The 19,755-nt window shown below is 36.5% G+C and overlaps 1 protein-coding gene across 1 annotated transcript in view; it reads left to right on the top strand.

Moving 5' to 3' along the window:
- The window catches only part of MYT1L (myelin transcription factor 1 like), a 297,370-nt gene that overhangs the window by 43,985 nt on the left and 233,630 nt on the right, over positions 1 to 19,755 (top strand).

Below are 19,755 nucleotides of genomic sequence, written 5' to 3'. Positions count from 1 at the left end.
TTTGTTTGTAACAGGATTTAGGTTCATTACTCCTTTGTACACCTTTAAAAAATTTCCCTGTGTGTAGCTCTGCAGTTTAGTTAGAGAGTTGTTCCCTTTGTCTCAGTGTAATCTCTCTGAAGAGCAGCACCTTTTATCTGGAACAGCAGACTCCCCAAACTGGCCGGGAGACAGAGCCTGGAAATCACTCTGCAGTGAGAGGAGGGTTCATGTGTTAATATGTTGATCCTCTCTGTCAGACACCAGCTTAGAATTGTATGGTGCCAAAAGCACAGGTGAAATGCGCTTGGTGAGCTGAGCACTGCCCTGTGTGGATAGAAATTCAGAGCTCAAAACCAGTTAATGCCAGCTGGGAAGAAGAGGCAGGAGCAAATTTAGGTTGTAGAGAGCAAACACAGGAGCAGAAAAAATTATTACTTTGGCTTATAAAGGGTGCTGTGAGAACGTCACGTAGGCAAGGAATTACGTAAGGCAGTTTGCTTTTATCTACCCACACAGAATTTTGCCTGTGGGTGCACATGAGGATTAAGGCTCTGTGCAGTGTTCAAAACTCTACCTCTCCAAATTAAATATAATGCAAGTCTTGTACCAGGTCTCTTTAATGCCATAGCTACCTGATCTGAGAAATAGGACACAGTCTTAAGTCAGAGCCCTGTCTTTTTACTCTTCAGTCAAAATTAATACTTACATGTGCATCTGAAAAGAAGTAGTTCAGGGACAAAGGGCTGGAGTGCCTAGCAGGATTCTTTGGAAGTTGAGATAATTCATATGATTACCCACCTAATGAGTAATTTGTTTAGCTGAAGAATAGATTTCATCTGTATTTTGATTATGTTGAAGATATCTCACAGATTGATTTGCATGCAATGTGTGTCTGGTGAGGCTGATCCACGTAAGGTCCATCTGTCTTAATCTTTATATATATATATATATATATTACATTTTATACCCTATAGTTTGCTGTGACGTCCTGCTATGAAAAGGGCTGGCATTTGTGCTAACACATCATAGCAATGGGAATAATAAGCCTTAGATTTTCACCCTCTGCCCTGGCTGCCCAGACTTGTTCTTTAAAGATGAATCCTTGGCCATATCATCTCCTGGGAGCCCAGCTAGCTAGAAGAAAAAGAATAAAAATAGCACGACTAACATGAGGAAATACCAGTGATCCTGCAAAAGAAGCCCTTCCTCCGCCTTCCAGGAGGTATTGCCCTGGCAGATCTGAAGGGCACTGGAAACTTCTGATGGTTTGGGGTCATACAGCACCTGATGATGAAAAGAACAGCCTCCTGCTGCAGTGCCCACATCCACACATTTCCTTCTGCTGCCATTTGTCTGCCAAGCCTGTCTCCAAAGTGTTTCTTTTGGGCTCAGAACCTACTCCAAATCCTTAGATGAGTCTGCACAATTTAGTACTAAATGCATATGTTTGTTATCTAGACATTTTTAGGGGTAGCTTTTGGGTGGAGGCACATGCCTTGCCACCTCTTTCCTCTCTCCTCTGGAGCCAAAGCTTCCAAAGACTGTGTTAATGGTATTTTTGGAATAGCTCTGAGCCTGGGGGATTTCATTCCCCTTTCCACTTTATCAGTGTTAAAAAATAATGCATATATATATATATATTTATATATAGTTTCTTCAAAATACTGTACATGTTTTAGGTCTCAGAAACCCACACAATAAGTACATTTTGTAGGTAATGTTGCTGCTTGTTTTCCTTCCTCTTCAAGGCACTCAGCCCTGGTTTTTAAAGTTGATGTGTGCTGACAGACAGAAATTCTGGCTAGATTTGGAGTCCCTAAAAGTCACACAACTTGAAAGATTCTATACAAGGATGTAGATTCCAAACTGGACTAGGGACTTCAGTATATAGATAATGAATATTCATACAGACCAATGAATTCAATTTTTTAAAATTTTTTTTTTTTGTTACTCCTTAATATCATGCCAATTTTTCATACAGCCATTGCTCAATTGACACCATCTTGATCAAATTAGGAAATAATAATAATAAAAATTTTGCAGTTTCCTGCCACAGATTTATATTGTTGAATATTAATTTATTGAAAATTCACTCCTCATTCACTCAGTGTGATTGCTTAACTTCAAACAATTACAAAATCTCTAGTTGAGGTCAATTTTAAATAACTTGAGTTCTGCTAAGGGTAACCTTTCAGGAAGTTTGACAATGACATGAAGCTACAGCAATGGAGTATAGACCTGGTGGAGTGGTTTCAAGGGAGGTGCTGAGAAATAATATTTCTGAAAAGATTTTGATGACAGTCTAGTGGTAGCTGTGTGATAGTTTGTACTAAGTGCGTGGTTTTGTTTTAATAGTGTGGTTTTATGACTATGGCTATTGGTATGTCTTAAATACTAGATCAGCCACAATAGACATGCTATTAAAAACCTGAATTATAAAAATAGTTTAAAATTTATATTGCAGAACCAAGCAACAAGGTCATGTAACCTGGACTCATTGGTGCTATTACAGTCATACAGCTGTATATGCAATGCTTGTGTAATACAAAAGCTTATTAGTATGTGTGTGTGTGCACACAGTGCACACATCTCTGAAATTGGAAGAATTAAGCCCTGTACATTAGTTATTCAAACACTCTTTGCAAGCCATTGGAGCTATTCCACGTTTCATTGCATTTCATTGCAACTGTTTCATGCACTTCTCAGAGGCACGGACAATAGGGAGCTTTTGCCTACTCATGATTTTACATCTTTTAGCCAACACAAAGAGATGAATATAAAATTGAGTATTTGGGGACTCTGTAGATGTATGACACTGGAGGATATATTAAAAGTAGCTGGATTATGTACACTTTATCTGTCTTTTTTTTCAAAATGCAATGGAATATTAGAGTAAATCAGACATGGGTGATTCAAGGTGGGTTATCAATATAAGTTGTATTTACTCTTAATAATACAAATACAACTCTTTATATAAATGTTATGGAATATGTTTTCAGAGGTCAAAATTGAATAAGAACAACTTACTTGTGCTGAGGAATAACTTGCACTAAATAATCTGTTCAATGAATTGTTTCTTATTTTGATTTTGAACTGTCTGTGGCCAGCTGACTGCCTTCAAAATTTCTGTTTTTTCATGTTGGCAAACAATTCTTGGTCAGTAGCTCTTATGCAAGATATATAATTTATTTATTCGAGTATCTGACTGCCTGTAGGCTTTTTAAGTATTAGCTGCTCTGAGCTGTTTCAGGCAAAGAAAGATGGGGCCATGTCTTGTAGATGCATAATTCACGTAGCATGTATCTCTTAACACATGCAGCAAGGTATAGCTGTCCTAATTGCAAACTCTCAAGTTTATTAATTCAAAATAGGTTTTCTGTGCTGACTTGTATTTGTGGTAAGAAACATGTACTAGAGTTCCTGTGGTAGGCATGCCCAAAAGGAGAATGAAAACATGAGCAGAAAACACATTTAGAAATAGAAATTGAAAACATGTTTTTACTATATGATCAGCATTTTTACTTAATAAAATCTGTAGGAGGAACAAAATATTATAAGATTGGAAAAGTCCTTGCAAAATGAATGGGCATGTCACCTTTTGAATTGTCTGCTGAAACATGGTGCTGCCAAAATAATCCATTTGCAGTATGAGTTCAATTTCACTCAGAATCAAAGCATACACTAATGTGCTAAACCAGGATGCAAAGTTTTGAAGTACATTGTGTTGCCCAGCTATGAGCAATTTGAGGTGAGCAGAGTTCTCAAATACATGAGAAGAAATGGTTGCAATTTGAAGAGACTTTTGCTAAAGAGCTTGGAACCTGCAGTGTCAGTCACTGGTTTCTTTGTCATACAACAGTAATCTCAGTATGATGTGCCAGGGCAAAAGAAAAATACGTGTATCCTATTTTTGACAGGCAAAATGTGGAACACAGGTCAGATTCTGATTTTTTCATTGCTTTTGTAAGACTCATGAAATGCTGAATTCATAAGAAAACACAGTGACTATCATTCATTGTGTCTGTATGGGCTATCACACTGATCTTAGGTAATTTGGGGTGAGGAAAAGTGTTCCTGCATATAACTTCATGGACTACAGGCAAAGGAAGCCAAAGGAAATCTGTACCATGACCCAGAGTTGTACAAAGTGCCATATATTATCCTCATATTCTGTACTGATGTATCAGGTTGCCTTTTTGGTGCTTCATTTTGATGAATTGGTTGAAGTGCTTTTAAGGGCCTATTTTCCTCCATGTCAGGGGGAAGTGTATCATTCACTGAAAAAGCAAAGTGAACAATATCCTTTCACTACCAGAAAATTTAAAAGCCTTGAAGGGCTCTACCTACCAGAATGTGTACTTGCATTTTCATTGTACCCAGTTATGACTGACAATGAGTTTATTAGGATATATCAGGGACTGTTTGATCACAAGAATAGAAAATCAGATTACGTGCTCAAGAGTAGCCTAAATACTACATTTTGTGGAGTTAGATGTTCCAAAACATACAACTGCTTGTAAAGAATGGTATATAATCAGAAAAGCAAAACTCCCCCTAAGTAACTTTTCCCATTAAAGCATTTAGTAGAAGCCCAAGGACTAGGATTAGTTGTTCACCTCAGGTAACAGACTGTTATTGACTATATATATATGGGTGTGTGTGCGTGTGTATGTGTAAATAGCATTTAGACATTTTTCTGCCCTCAGATGTTCTTTCTTCCCACCATTTTCTTCCCTGGCTCACTTTTGAATTGAAGTCTTTAGTTCCTCTCTTCTTCACTAATCCTTTCTTCCCTCTTCTCTCAAATAGATTTAGAGTTCAGAAGTGGCTTCCTCTCTCTACCTGATCTCATATGAGAGTAATATCAGAAAAGAAGGGGATGATGGAAATAGCTTTAACCTTGTATTTTGCTAAATGTACAGTGCCAGGGGAAAAAATTCTCTAGGGCAGGAGGAAAAAATCCATTTCCAGCATGGCTGTTGGGTGGGGAGAAGTGGGAGGAAGCTGGGGAAGAGGGATTTTGTGCACTCTGTCTTCAGAAGGTTGTTGTGAATACTGTATGGAGACAGAGAAAAGAGGAGGGAAAACAGCTGTAATCCTAGTTTTTGCTCTTTACAACCTTTTGGAGTTGCAAATAAAGTGTGGATCTTTTTTTAAATTCCAGGAGGGACTCCAGTACCTTGATCCTTTTTCTAAAATCACCTTAGTTAAGGCAGAGATGTCAAGCTTGGTTTTTTTACGTGAGCTAGGGGCTCCTCCCATTTGACACTGCTTGTCTTAGGTGTCAAGTGTTACACAACACAAAAAGTAGAAGAAAGGGTTTGAGCCTGGGAAAAAAATACTCAAGACAAATCCAGCTTCAAACCTTATCACAGTGCAGTTCCAATTATGTTTTTTAAATCTGAAGTAAATATATAGGGATTGTCTTTATAGGCTGATGCTGAGCAGCCTTGCATGAGGATTGTGGTTTTAAAGCTGCATGTAAGGTAATTTTGATTACAGTTTTTGCTTTCTAACACCCTTGGGGTCAAATTCTGCCCTAATTTAACCATTTTTTAACCTTTCTAACTCTCCTGGTACAGAGCAGACTGAACACAAGAAGAGACAGAATGTCTGTTCCAAATTCACTACCTGCCCTACTTAACAAGTATCAACAATGTATTCAGCAACATTCTCTGTCTTACACACATACACAGATCAACAACTTTAGTAAATGCTGACATTTTAAGAGAAATGACACGAACCATTTGTTTACTGTGCACGCAAACATGTTTGTTTTTTTCATAGCTCTCTTTTCCATATTGACTGAATTGAAAGAGTAAAGAAATTGTCAAGGACAGAACGAGTCAGACTGGGAGAACTGAGCTAAATCTGAAAGAATCCATCATGTTGGCTCTACTGAGCTTTTGTTGGCCAATAATTTTTTATTTCTTATGAAGGAAATTCAGGTTTGTCGGTATTTGTTATATGACTCATAGGTAGCTGGCTTCTATTTTAATTATTGACCTTTCCAGGGACATCAAATGTCCAGTATTACAGACCAAATCCACTACATCATTCACTTTATTGTTTGCTACTCACTGTTTCTCTGAAGGACAAAATTAATTCTGAAGATAGAATGTGGAATCTGTAAAGAAAAAATAAAAATCAGTACTATTTTCCCTCTTGTTTTAACATAGTTTTTCAATTTTATTTGTAAATGTCTCGCAAGTTTGGAAATTCAAACCTTCACAGATCAAACGAGGTCCTGGTTACGAAAATTCCTAATTCATTGTAAAAATCATGAATAATACAGTCTTGACTAGAATTAATAATGAGGTAGGAATCTGTATCTCTCAGATGCTATAACTGAGCATTTGCTTTCTTGGATGTTCTGTAGAATGTTTCACTTTACTTATAAATATGACTTCAACATTTAAGAACAATAATATTATGAAAACATGGTATTTCAGTGAGAATATGATGAATTCTTTACCTCTTATATTCAAGAAGCATCACAGGTTTACACATTCGCAACAAAATGTGCGAACTTAGTGGTACTTAATTTTGCACATTATTTACTTATATGTCATAGATATTTTCAGCACTTAAACAGTAGTAGGTATAATAGAAGCATGTATATCCCACTGCTGTTGAAAAGGTTTGTTACTTTGAGTGCCTTATAGAAATTACATTTCAGGAGTAGGCAGTTCCTTGCTTGGTGCTTGGCATTTGTGGCTTTTTCCTGAACTGGGTTTCTCAAAGAATTTTTTGGGAGTAGCATGGTGTGACATGTGTCACTGGCTATAAAATGAAACAATATAACGTCTAAATGTTAATTGTGTTAACTTCCTTTTAAATAGAACCTGGTGTATAGAAGTATGAATAAGGAAGATTCTGTTTGTACACCTATTTACTGACCTTAATTTTTGTTTCAAACAATATTTACTGTGTTTGGACCAGTGTTTTTTTATTCAGTGATACAATATAATGAAAGTGAAACTTATTCAAGCTGCCTTGTTATAATATCATATCAAATAACATCACTACTCATAACAGCCTTAAGTAATGGGTTTAGCAAAAATGGAATTTAAATAGAGTAGTGCTTGTTGAAGCCCCCACTGCTTATTCATATAGAATGATAAATAAATGAAGTTTGCTCAGGATGTACGTCGCCAGAGAATCAGTGGAGACATAGGAATGGTAACTACTTTGAAAAAAAATGCCTTTCCAAATTTCAACTGACAAATGGAAGAATATGATGGAGAAGAGAAAAGGTGGGTGTATATTTGCACACACATACACGTGCTTACACTCTTGAGAGAGGACAGGAATTGTGTCTTTGTTATAAGAAAATGTCTGTTCCTATGATCTATTCTAAAGTCAAGTAGTCTTTTATTAGTTCAGTCTGTATCACACTTTCCCATCTGTGTAAAAAGAAATCTTCAATATACAAATGTCAGAGTGCAAAATTTATCCTTGAGCTCACCTGTGAAATGCCAGCCACCATACACCAATTGAAGGGAATAACCTCCTAGGAGTTCAACTAAAATGTTGACAAGCTTATAGCTTGACTGGGAGATCCAGATAGAGACACCTCTGGGGTATATCTGTATTGCAATCGCAGTGATGTGACACATTGTTGTGAAATACAGAGATGTTTTATCTTTAAGCTATAGCTAGGCTGGCTGAGATACTGATAGAAAGGAACTGGATGTGGGCTACATGCTGTGCTCCTTAGTGAGGCAGTGTGGACATACTTTGGCAATGTATGTCAGGCAAGCACACAGCCTCAGAATTTATTTTATTCATTTTTAAATTTATTATTGCTTCCTTGGAATCAACATTTGGGCAGGAAATTGAAAGAAATTTTCAGTGAAACACAGTAAATTAGAAAGAAGTTAGGTCCTGAGAATTATGGCAATTGCAAACATTAATGAAGGGGGGGGTGTGATTCTGTGTGTATACAAATTCATCACACATTGCTTTGTACTAAGCTGCATCACCATTTAATTCCCTAAGACAATACAAACACAATTTTAAATATCCTAGGTAAATTATGCAGTTGAAGGCAAAATTCAGTGATTAACACCCTCTTGCATGTGCACACATATATCCCTCAGATGTTTAGAAAGGAGTCTGGCTTTGTTTTCCTAGCAGCATTCACTCAAACTGAGTATCAATTAAAACTGACCTCTTGTGTTAAAGCTTAGAGATCTCTGTGCTACTGCAGGGGAACTGTGCCCTTGGGTTTTGAAAGCTCTTCCCCAGGAGGGAACTTGAAGTCCTTAGGGTTATCTGTGCTGCAGATGTTTCTTCTCTTTGCTACTTGTCTTAACAAGTCTCTCTGGACTTCATTTAACCATTATTTTGTCTCTCTAATGAAGTTCAGCACTGAACACCATTTTACCCAGACTATTTGCTAAGACTTCACTCATCAGCCTTCTTCTACCTTTCATCAGAATGCAGGCACCCTGTGGAAGCCCCTTTTATGGTTCTTTTACAGACTCGAATTTGGAAATGTCTTTTTTATTGTCTTATGCTGCTTCATCCTCCTACGTATGCAAGTTGATTTCTTACTCTAATAATTGCTCCAATTGCTCTAATAAATGGGAGTAAGAGGGTTCAGATGAGAATAAAAACTTTATTTAATCACTGCAACTTCAGTTAATAGTCACCTGCCTCTTTGCTTTTGCCCTCTAGTGTACACTCTACTGCATCAACACACATCAGTCAACTTCAAAGGCTCTTCATAGGAAATCCTCTTCTTTGTGATTTCATGTTTATAGTGAGTTGATTCCTTCCTTCAAACTTCCCATAAAGCTGACTTATATGTGGAAGCATCTTCTGTGCTTTCTGTTAATTTTGAGAGGATAACTCTTGTGTTATCTCAGTGTTTCCCACTGTTCTTTGTGTCTTTCTTGAAAACTCTCCTTTGCTGTGATGCCTGCAGATTCTTCTCTCTTTTCAGCCTTCTCAGCTAAGTGGATGCTATTCATTTTTTGTTTTCTTAGCTAGAGTGCTTAAAAATCAGTCCTTAGGTATTTCTGGAGAGCTTCTGATTCTTGTTTGGAAACTTGAAATATCTTATAATTAAGTGGCTTATGATCTGAGGTGAAAATCAGCACCACACAGAGTGCAGGCTAAATGTGCATCTTTTAAATCCCAGAAATGCATTAAAATAGGCTGGATGACCAAAGCTAGAGCAAACTTTAAATCCCCATGTTTTAAATGCATGTAAGTATAACAGATCAGCTTTGGCTACCTGCTCAAGAGTTTTTGACTACAAATATATCATTTTAGTAATGTAGGTGGATTTTAGGAAACTCTCAGGTTTAGTTACTGTAAAATTATTAGCCTCTTGGAATACACTGGCAGTAATAGTTAAGATTCAAGTTTTTTTGTTTTTTTTTTAATTTCTCCATATCATGGGTTTGAATCTAACTGAGGTGCAGAGAGTAAGTAATCATCTGCACAAAAGGAGCAGAAACTCTTGCTGGATGCAGTGAGTGCTGTCTGGGTTCCACTCCTGGAGTTTCATATACTATGGCTGTAAATAGATGGAAACAAATACTGTTTCAATTTTGTGTTCTAAGCTGGACTTCTGGTTTTTGTTTACTTGGTTGTTTCTGAATACCTTTAAAAGTTGGGATAATATTATCCTGTAATTCAAGTTAAAATCTATCACAGGAAGCTTACTCACATCTGTAATACTGCCTTCTGCTGTGTGACTACTCATGTCTCTGCGGGGCTGTCTGCTTCCTCAGCCACCACTGCATCCCACCAGGTTCCCAGTACTATGTGGGTAGTACCTGGGGATAATCCCTGCTACGTGCTTGTTACCTCCAAATTACCTGGATTTCTATAAGAAAGAGACTAGTACCCTAGTTTTTTTAGGGCCCATCAAGGTGTCTTATCTTCCCATTTATTTTTCATCAATTAGGATGTGGACTTTTTGCCAAAGTAATACTTAAAATTTGCAGAAGTAGTAATTATAATCACAGAATACTTTAAAGATGGCTTTTCATATGCGCAGAATTTGATTGTACTTTTAAATATATTTTTAATATAATCCTGTAATTTCCTTGTATTCTGCTGTAGATTTTGAAAACTACCATGTTCTGTAGGAAAGCTAGTGTTAGTTTTGCAGTTTTCAGTGCAACTTACCCCTGGAAAAAATTTGGCTTACTTGGGTTTTGGGCATTCCATTTTACAATTTAGTTTACAATTTGTGGTGTGTTACTTATTTGTGTAATTTGAAGTTGTGCTTGCTTTTGTTCATGACTAAAAGTAGCAATTAGATGTGAAAAAACAGACTAATAGAGTGAGGTGAATGAGCCCTGCTGGTCACCAGCTACACAGAAGAGGTTAAAAGAGGTAGTGTACAGAGACTAAGGAAAAATCAGGGTGTGTGATGGTTCATGTTTCCAGATCACTGGCAAGGGGGGCTTTGAGTGTTCCCGATAACCTCACACAAAGAACTGGAAATTCAGTGATTCTCCTTATGTAGTAACAAATGTGTAGCACATACAAAAATTATGCTACAGAAGCTTTAAACTGAGTTGTAAAAAAGCATTTCCATATTCCCAGCAAGTAGCAAAGTAGACCCCAACTGGAAAATTCAGGCATACTGCAACCTGACAGTTTGGTTTGGGTCCACTCTTAAAAATAGTGGTTTTGAGTGTGAAAAGAGAGAAAACTTTGCCAATGTAGTAAGATACAGAGGGTGGATCTGCAAGTGAGACATCACATTGTATGTATCTATTAGTTTCTGACTTTCTCTAAGGGTTTGATGATATAGCTCTTCTAGATATATGCAGGCACAGTTTTGTATGTGTTGTTTATTTAGTCACCATGCAGACTCTAAAATGGATTCTAGCCAAATTGGCAAGGTACAAAGCAGTGAATGCCCATATTTTCGAGAGTAGGACTGAGACCCAAGGTTGTAAAATAAACTGCAAACATACAGCAGAGTTGAAACAGAAAAAGAGATACATTTTGCACACCCTGGGTGTAAGCAAGATTTATGTCAGTGTGAAGAAGTTAAAAGAAGATACAAAAAAAGCTAATACTTTCACATTCTTTATTCCTTGAATTGTTATTTCTCTGTAAGCCAAGGCAAAGCACTTCACTTAAAAAAAAAAAAAAAGTAGAAAAGAATAGAAAATTAGTTTCATGATAGCAGATGTTTCACTACAATCTATTGTTCACATGGCAGTTATGAGAATTATGAAACAAGAATTCCTTTAGACAATTATAAATATATAGACTGGTGAAAATGTTCTACATGGCTTTGATTTCCAGGTGAATGTGGGAATATTTATTGATTTCTGTACTAAATTAGCCATAAGTGAGTGTGAGTGAGTTGTGCAGAGCAGTACCATTCCTTTGGCTTTATTATGTGAATTGTCTAAAAATGATTTTTTTCCAGAAAGAATCATATTGTGCAACTTTTAGTCAAGTTAATTGTGCAATGTTTTAGTCCTCTATCTCAAATATGGAATAAAGAGCCCTGTAATGGTATGTATCTATCTTCAGTCACTGCAAAGATAACTTTTGTATGGTTCATCAGGCTAAGTGTACCACAGAGCTGGCTTTGCAGCATGCATGATCTGAGTACATAACTGAGCCAAGGTTACTATGAAGAACACCTGTTTGTTTCAGGCCATATTTACAGAGAAATATTTAGTCCCTTCCTCTCACCTGAAGTATAAGTGCTGATCTCTTTAAGCTTACATTAGCTTTGTCTGAATATCTGAATTATAGAGAGCCATTGCTAGCCGTGGGATTAGGGCTACAAAGTCTACCTTAAAAATGGCAGAGGAAAGAAATACTATCCTGGGAATTAAAATGTGTTAAGTGTCCCTGAAAATATGGAAAGTCTTGATTGGATTTAATCCAAATGTATATTAGATTGGCTTGGGATAGGGTTTAATCTCTTGTTGCAGTTTTACTGAGTAGAAAATTAAATAGCTGCTGGATGCTGCAGACAGGTGTTTGCAGAAAGTCTGCTTTTGCACATTATCACATACCAATTAACACTCCGATATGGTAGCACTTTCCATCCTCTCTGTGCTTCCTGATTTCTAAGCAATCCCCACAAAATTCAGTTACTCAAGCATGACTTGCTCTGCTCAGCATTTTTAGAGACAGGGGATAGAAAAAAAGCTGAAGATGACTACATACAAGAACATACTCCACAGACTGAAATAAAGAGCAAACAGGGTGGTCCTTGATAAAGGAATTTTTTTTGAGGAGGCAGAACAGGGGATTGTCTGTAATTTAAGACACTTCTGCAACAATTTATTTATGTCACCTTCTTATCTAGTCAGAAAAACATATAGCAAAAATTGAGAGGAGTGTTTTACTCCTTGTCTTTGACCAAGGCAGAGAAGGTCTTTGTGGAGGAATGCAAAGGCCCTTTCTGAATAGATAGATATATTCTCTGAGGTAAGCCAAAAAAGACTGAATGCTCTTTTAAATTTTAGTCATCTAAAGTGAAATGAGGCTTCCTGTTGTTTTTGTTTTTCTTCTTAGAGTGTAATGCAGGACTGGAGATGAAATCCCTGCAACAAATGTGGGTAGACACCAGGGTCGAGCTCCTGTCATTTTTATTTATTAAAAATGAGTGTTCATAGGATCTTGCAATCAGAGCATTTAAGTATTAGATTTAATCTTTAACATCTTTTTAATTAATTAATCCAGAAGATGTACGTCAGCAGACAGTTTAATTGATAAATTAATATATTAAAATATAGGAGTATATATCTACATCTTCCAAAGATCAGTATTGGTATATTCTGAATTTCTCGGCATTTCACATTTAATGTATCTCCCTTGCACCATTTCCTCTGCCTTCTAATATAATTCACAGAATCATTTTGTGTGTAATGCATGTGAAAGCCTATAGTCTTCAGATTTCTGGCAGTTGGCTTTTTGTATGTATATTCCTACTCCCAATACTTGTGCTTTAATTGCAATCCCTTTTCCCCCCACAGTTCTCCATGGCTGACTGCAGGATCACTTGGTGATGCTGGGCAGGGCTATTATGGCAGGATAGGAATCCTGATTGTGTGAGTTCTGCACAGAATTTCGTATGCTGACTCTGCCAAACAGGCAGATATTTGTAAAGTTAAATTAATAATCTCCCTGGATCTACAGAGGCATTTGTAGAGGATGTATGGGGTTTTATCTATGGCAAAACTCACTAGTGAAGGAAAAGATCCGGTAGTTTTATCTTGAAAGTACTCTTGCATATATATTTTCTGATGGCCTACAGCCAAATGGCACTATTTGCTCCTAGACTGTGCCCTTCATGGAGAACTGCACAAGTCCAGGTTGGATGGGGCTTTTAGAAACCTGGTCTAGTGGAAGGTGTCCCTATCCATGCAGGGAGGTTGAAATTAGATGACCCTTAAGGACCCTTTCAACCCAAACCAGTCTATGATTATATGTTTCACAACAAGTGTCAATTAAAACTGAAGATAAGGAATGATCTTAAGTAAGGATTTGTGGAAGGGAGCTGAGTCAGAGAGATGAGGAGAGAAAGAAATAAAAGTTATGTGAAGCAGCATAAATGAAAGCACAACTTCTAACTGCAGAGGAGGTGTTTATTGTTAGAGGGGTGAGGGAGATTCTTGTTCAAGAATAATAAATAAATTCCTTTTAAGAAAAAATGTGATTTACAAATGTCAGGGGTTCTTAGACGCTGCTGCTAGCATTGCATCCTATTTTGCACAAGGTATAGGCAGAAATAGATGCTTATGTACGGATATAACAGACTCTTGTGTACAAAAAGAAGACGGCTCATAGTCATTAAACATCAGAAAACCTCAAAAACATTAATTCATCAGTTTATTTACTTAGAAATAAGTCTGTGTCCCCTGTGTACATCACAAGTCCATAGATGCATATCTTCAGCTTCCTGAGAGTTATTGATCACAACAAAAAATTGCTAAGTAGAAAGGCATGCCAAGTAAGATTTTCCCAGCATATATATATAATTATTTTTGGATATGAAATGTATCTTTGTCTTCTGCCTTACCTGGCAGAAGACATGTGGAAGTGGTTTCTCATGGATGAGAAAGGATAAACATTAAAAGATGAGTGCATGCACGCACATGTAAGCGGTTTCTTAAAGATTCTAATAAATGTTGCTTCTTTTCCTGTGCTCCTTCATAGTAATAAGAGCTACCACATTACTTTCATCATGCTGCCTCTGTGCATTTTGACAGTCGAATGTACATTTTTTTGTAACATAGGAATAAACTGAAGTACATCTCAGATAGTAACACTGAAAATGTGGGTGGAAATTTTCCTGTGTATTTTTTTTACTGGGTGCCATGCTTTTGCTTTGCTAACATTGACATTAGTTCCACTATTTCACCATGTAAGGTTTAGAGCTTGCTTTTTAGCTTCCCTGTCTTTATGCAAGTCTGTCTCCTAATTGTTCAGATCACAGATAATTGTTATTCCCACCACCTTTGTAGCAGCTTTGGAAATGTTACCTTCTCTCTCTTCTAAATGTGGGGTCTTTTTGTAAGTCAAAGAGTACATGTGAATAAAAATGAAGCAGGAGAATAAAATAATTCATTTAATAAGTAAATCTTTGATGTTTTAAGTACGAAGGGAAGATAGTGTCTTTAAACAATCTATATTACAATCGATTAGCAACCCTCCAGTTTCAAAAGAAATTGCACAAATGTCAGAACCGCCTACAAGCAGAAAAGAATAGAAACTTTGTTTAAGAATAAATACATTTGTTAACTTTCTTGAAAAGGTTATTTCCAAGTGTCATCACTTCTGTGAAAATCTCTGTGTTGGTAGAGCCATGAATGAAAATTCTTTCATTGTTGGTGGACAAGTGCAACAGAATAAATGCTGTGAGGTGAGAGGAGGGAGGTGTTAGGGGTTTTTTGTACCACCTGAACCTGCAGACTGCTTCTTGTCCAATTACACAAGTACCAGTATATATGTTCAGTGTCAGTAAAAATGGAAGATTACTTAACATAAATGTGCCATGTGATCACCCCTCTTGCAACAGTTTATATTGAAAAGAAAAAAGGAGAGATTAGTAGTCAATCTCCAGGAGAAATACCTGAGTTCCTTCACTTCATCATCCTGAGAGGAATAGATACTTCAAGAAGGTTTCTGTAGCCACTGTGTAAATTTGCAGAGATTATTTTGATTGCTGCAAAATCCTTTCTGTACTTGACTTTGAGCTAGAGCATCTGTATGCAATTGGCATACAGATGTTACATATAAAATGTCAATAGATCTGTACATATTTCTAGATTTGATAAAAGAAATGATAGGTCTTTTAGGTACAACATTCAATCATAGTTGGAAGTTGAGTAATCTGGTTGCATGCAGAACACTAGATGCTGTATTAAAGTATTTCTATTATGTATTTTGGACCTGCAAGGCACAGTCCAACTCTGATGTCAGCTAGGACTTCAGTGAGATGGTGACCATTTCTGTTAGGTCAGAATTTGATTACACAGAGGTGAAAATGGTGTCAACCAAGAAGCTGGGATTTCTTTAAGAAATTGGTCTGCTATTATAATGTATGATGTATTTAGAGATAGCAAAAATGTTAATAAGGTTTCTTTATGATGGAGATTTTAAGCAATATATGCAGTGACAGAAAACATCAAATTATTTTGCTTGTCAGAAGCCCTTGAATATGCTGTTAGCATCAAATGCTAACAATACGTAGTGATTAGTGACCTGCTCAGGGCTGGAACTGGTGACCTGAAGGAGACAGACCTATTACCAATCCATTGAAATAATATTTTCTGCACTTACAGTAAATTTTCAGCTATGGTACATTAACAAAAATCACTGCTGCGTGACCATCTGACTCGTGCTTCCTCTTGCCTGATGGTTTATGATGACTGTGTCTCAGCTTGTAAAATGAAGTATCAGGAAACTCAAACCAACTATTGAGAATTAATTTCCTCAGAATACCCTGCCTGCTTGTGTAGCAGCACATGAATTGATGCCTGCCACCAGACAGACCTGTTCAAATCTTACCAATTTTGCAATTGTCTCACCCTCTAGTGGATTGTCTGAGAAACAAGATATAAATGATGGTTAAATTTGAGTGTTGGTTGTTAAATTCCAGGATGCTGTTCCCTGTGTTTTCATCTGACAACTGTGATCTGGATTTACCTGCAAACTACAGTGTAATGACTAACTAATTTCAGTCTGTCTGAAATTCAGATGCTGTCCACTACTCTGAACAGCTCGATTACAGAGGCTGTCAGGTTTTTCCAGTGTTTTTCACTGCTTATTTAAGCTGGCCAGAACACTGGTTAAGTGACATGATATGAGGGTGAAGCAGTGCACTTAGTTTGTTTGATGCTTATGTAGCTTCTTTCTTGTATTTGAGCTGTGTATCTTCATGCTGATAGAAAAATACTCTCCTTAAAAGCTTTTGAAGTCCTGTTTATTTATTTGTAAGATCTGTGTGAATATCTGAATAGTGATTGCTGAACAAAATAATTAATGACAGCGTGCTGCAGACTTTCTCTTGGCATTTAAAATTATATGCTGGAGGCTTTTGTACCTACAGTGGACAGAGGTGTAATATTTAATTCTCGGTGGCACGTGAAAAACAAGTTATTGATGGAGTTAGAGAGACTTGGAAGTACAGATTTTTTTTTATGCTGATAATTGTTTTTGCCAGAAGCATAGGCTGGGTGACGACTTTGCTGACAGTACCTTGCTCATGGTACAAGCAAAAATGAGGCTAACATGATATAGTAATTATTTTATGATAAATTATTTCTTTAAACTTTGTTTCACTATTACTCTTGCATTATTTATATAATTAGTGTTTTTTGAGGGTATCCAGAGTGGGCCAGATGAAAAAAAATTTGAGCTAAACCTCATTTTCCTGCATGAATCATCCAGCAAGCCAGCATGGAATTATTTCCTTTGTGGTTTGGTTTTTTTGTGGTTTTTTGTTTGTTTGTTGGTTTGGTTTGGTTTTCGTGGAGGTCTTCTGAAAGGATTTGGGATATAACTAGCACAACTTAGGTTGTGATATGATTGCCATGTGTTCTCTTATTGCAGATCATGATAGTTCTAAGTGAATGTGAATTTCCAAAACTGATAAGAGATGTTAGAAGAGAAGCAGGAGGGTAAATTAATTCATCTGAAAGGATTCCTATTTAGAATAGGGTAGCTGGCTTCTGCCTCTGGCATGATTTTAAGACCATGAATGCCCTAAAAGTGAGATACATATTTAGGGGTTGTTTGTTTATTTCTTAATTTTGGGTATGTGGTAACCAGAGCTTCCCTGAATGACTCAGGTGTTTTCCCAAGCTCTGATGATATACTGTGTCTGTTTGCATCACAAATTCAAGTGCAGTGTAATTAGAGTCATTATTCTGTCTCTAAATAACTTGATTAATCTTCCTGTCTGCAAGGAGCAAAAGAACTATTCCAGCTCAGCTTTGTTTATATCACATCTGAAGAAACACATCGTCTTCAGGCAGAGGGAAGTTCCCGTTATAGAAAATGTACAAGTCACTGGAATTGGTGGGTCATAAATTGGATGGAAGTTATTCACAGATAGAATTCCTTGGAAATGCTCTTTTTGACCATGGCTTTTGGATGAAATTGTGAGAAAGGGTGTTGACTGACAGACCTCATTTGCTCCAGGCAGTCTAAATATGTTAGACAGGCAAGAGAGAAATAAAAAAAGAAAAAAAGAAACAAAAGTAAGCAAAGGAATAAATTGCTAGTGAGAGAAACTTGCTTCAGGGAGCAAAACTGCAGTGACAGAGATGGTCAAGAGGTGACACAAGAGACTATACAGGTTCAGGAGAGGAACTTGGAGGAGATGAGGAACCCTATGGTAGTCAATATAGATTCCTTGGAGCAAAAGAGGAACCTGAAGGAGATAAATCTGCCTGAAAAAGCGTGAGGATACAGGCAGGCAGAGAATGCCTGAATTCTCTGCAAGTAAGGTGGGAAGGGCAAAGGCTTAAAGAAGACAGGAGAAAGGAAAGGGAGAATAAAGGTGAAAGGAGGAAAGAAGGAGAGAGGATTTAAGGGAAGGAAAGAGAAAAAAGAAGGAGGGATGAAGGAAGGAAGGGAGTAAGAAAGGAACAAGAGAGCTTGGCAGTGAAAAAATAGCTACAGAAAAGAAGGAAGAAAACATTTTGTAGCTAGCTTGGGAAAACAGGTTTTGCAGGGTAAAGTGAGATCAAAAGGAATTTCATTTGATGACAGTAGACTTAGTGCACTTTTTTTGAGATTTATTCAACATTCTTTTATTCAAAACCAGTGAAGAAACTAGCATGTACTCGCAAAACTTTTGAAGTATTTATTATGATTGCCTTTATAACACTGATTTCAGTATTATACCTTAGGACACTTCGTGGTAAGAACTTCTGTTACCTGTTACAGATATGGAATCTGATCTATTTTTTCACTGATGTGACATTTCCTAGTGAACTTATTGTTCAGTAAACTTGCAGTGTAATAACCTTATCATCAAACTCCCTGTTTACTGTTGTGGCACAAAAAGAATAATAATGCAAAAGTGAGACCTCGTGACTCAGTGGCTGTTGGGCATGTTCATTTATATGCTCTTTTGGAATTTTCACATATTATGCCAAATCAGACCTTAAAGCATAAGAAGGTAGAACCTTTCGTCTTGGTTTTCCAATAAGGACAGAGAAAATTTGTTTAAAAATTACTGTAACTGTCTTTTTGAACTTAATTTTAATTTCAGATTTCCATTGTCATGTCTTTGGGCAACACCATTGTATTAGATTTTGCTACTGTTAATCTAAAGATTATTATAAGTAACTACTAAATTAATGAGACTGATTCAGTACTCAGGGAAATCAGTTGCTTCTGAAAATGCTGATATATGCTGACATAATTTCTTTTGTTAATAAGCCAGACTCTGCTTACACTTACAGGGAAGGCTATAGCTCAGATAGTTTATGCGTTTGGGTTTTTGTTTTTTTTTTTACACTGTAGTCTGGATTTTGGAAAGAGGCTCAACGACTTCACAGTTCAGCATGTAACCTTTATTTACTTGCTCACCAAGTTGGAATAGATAATATTTGTGTAAACCAAACTTCAATTAATTTCAAACACATACAAAATCTAGTTCTGAGTACTTAATACCAAAAAATGAAGCAAACACATACATGACATGAAGTCATTAATTCATATCACTAGTTCTGCTGGCTCAAGCTTGATCACAGAGTTTTGAATTGTTAACTTTGTTCAAAATAGACTTTATGTTAAATCAGATTATTCTTATCTATTTTAAATTGATCAGATTACATTAATTTATTTATACCTGTCAGTCATAAAACCAAAAAAAGCTCATGAAGGCAACACAAAGCACGGTTCATTTTAATCAAACAGAAATGCAATAATAAGTTGAATCTGATGTGGAAGCTAAGAGATCCAGTATTAAGGCCTGAAATTACTTTTTCTGGGCTTAAAAGAGTTGGATTATAAAATGAAATGTCCCTTCTGAAAATTACCTTTGATATTTAACATGTATTAAGAGCTGTAGAATTTCAGCTATTGTATAAAAAAATGAGCCTTTTAGTCTGTTTTGCAAAAGGTCCATATTTTACAGTAAAATTTTGTATAATAAATTATGTGTAATTTAAAGATCATGAATGGTTGTTTGTTTTTTTTAACTATTTTTTTCAGCTTCAGTGCTATGTAGAGGTACCAATCCTTTTGTCTGTGGTTTACTTGAGGAAAAAAAGTAAGGATTACAGATTGCTGAACTTCATATGTGTTTTTTTT

Source organism: Calypte anna, chromosome 3, assembly GCF_003957555.1.
Source record: "Calypte anna isolate BGI_N300 chromosome 3, bCalAnn1_v1.p, whole genome shotgun sequence".
NCBI classification, from domain to species: Eukaryota; Metazoa; Chordata; class Aves; order Apodiformes; family Trochilidae; genus Calypte; species Calypte anna.
Note: the sequence above shows the minus strand (reverse complement) of the source record. Positions and strands in the feature narration are given on the sequence as shown.